The sequence below is a fragment of the Chrysochloris asiatica genome, unplaced genomic scaffold (genome assembly GCF_000296735.1).
Source record: "Chrysochloris asiatica unplaced genomic scaffold, ChrAsi1.0 scaffold00280, whole genome shotgun sequence".
In the NCBI taxonomy this organism is placed as follows: domain Eukaryota; kingdom Metazoa; phylum Chordata; class Mammalia; order Afrosoricida; family Chrysochloridae; genus Chrysochloris; species Chrysochloris asiatica.
The window spans coordinates 2,963,033-2,964,559 of record NW_006408798.1 but is presented as its reverse complement, the minus strand read 5'-3'; positions in this window follow the sequence as shown (position 1 = coordinate 2,964,559).

Sequence of the window (1,527 nt, the reverse complement as noted above, 5' to 3'; positions counted from 1 at the left end):
AAAAGGTAGAAGAACAAGGTAGATAGGGGAACACTGAGACAGGTTTGCATGGGCTAAGTGGGACAGTGGTAAATAGTGAAGCCTGTTCAACCTTGGAAAAACAGGGCTCTGTGATACATGGATCTAGGTATAGTTTTAGAGGGGAAATACTACTAAGGTGCTTGACTGTCTTATGAATATTGGTTTTCCTTGTTTACTATTGTAAAATAGACACTTGAGTGTGATAGGAAGGAATGTCAGGAAACATGATTACAGAAAACTTGTAAGCCCATCTTCACCCTATAACTGATTGGAATACCTAAAAGGGGTTCTAGAACTCACCCAGTGAAACAGGCCTCTTGCAGAGCCTTTGCAGAGTATGGGACATTGGGTGGAATCCTGAGTCCCATCCAGAACCTTCTGAGGTGGGACACTCCCACTGGAAAGGACAAGCAGACCAGCCTGGAACAGCTAGAGTGACAGAAGATGTGTCTTCAAAGAAAGATCATCCAGAAAAAACCCCAAACAAAAATGGCAGTATGATTGGCTACTACAAGAATAAGGAAGCTCTTCACTGGGAAGCCATCAAGGCAAACAATCAAGTTCTTCAGGATAAACCCCCTTCTAAGACTGAAACTCAAAGGGAGCACATGAGCAGGCATGTAAGCTTTCTGGTGACCCCATTGGTCTACTGGTGAGTGGAAGAGGGGGAAAGGTGGCATTGAAGAAATGGGCTGAGTTCAACCATGGTCCATCGACTCCCTGGAGATAAGAGAAAGAGGATGGACTGTTGGTCCAATGTATGGTGAGACCTGGGGACATGTGAGCCCATGGACAAGGACATAGCCACAGAGGGCCAGAGCGGAGAGTGAAGCATCCAGCTGATATGAAGTGAGGGGAGAGGCACAAGAACACCCAAATGTGCGGATAGTACCCATTTGACCTAGCCTCGATGGCTTGATAATCAGAACTTGTCGAGAGAAAGATAAAAAACAATGTTTGATAAAGGAAACAAGGGTAAATTGCTACAATTTGATGAACCTGACCTATACTCATGGAGGTAGTAACTCTAAATACCAACAGAGAGGAAAGTAGTCTTCACATCAAGTATCAATGCTATCCCCTCTGTACACAGGGTAGAGAGGGATGGGTAACTTAGACATTGGCTACCTAAAATGAGGGGACGATAAAAGCATGAAGTGACTGGCTTACAAGGTTTCAAGAGGGAGTAAAATTTAAGAGAGTGTGTGTGTGGGGGAAGAATGAGTCCCCAGTGAATAATTGTCATTTTGCTTAGATGGGTCTGGTTAAAAGACATGGGGGTAAGATTCTTATGATTCAGTAGTGAGTAATTTTTATCATGACTAATTGTGACTGTCATAATTGTAAAGGTAGAAGTTTTGTAACAAAAATGGGTGAGCACGCTCGACACTGATAAGGGGAAGTGAGGGAAAAACAGCAATGAAGCAGCGAGCTAAGCCCTACAACGTTCAATAGACTTTTGTGAACCCGGGTGAAGACCTGGTTGGCCAGCAGTGTGGCAAGACC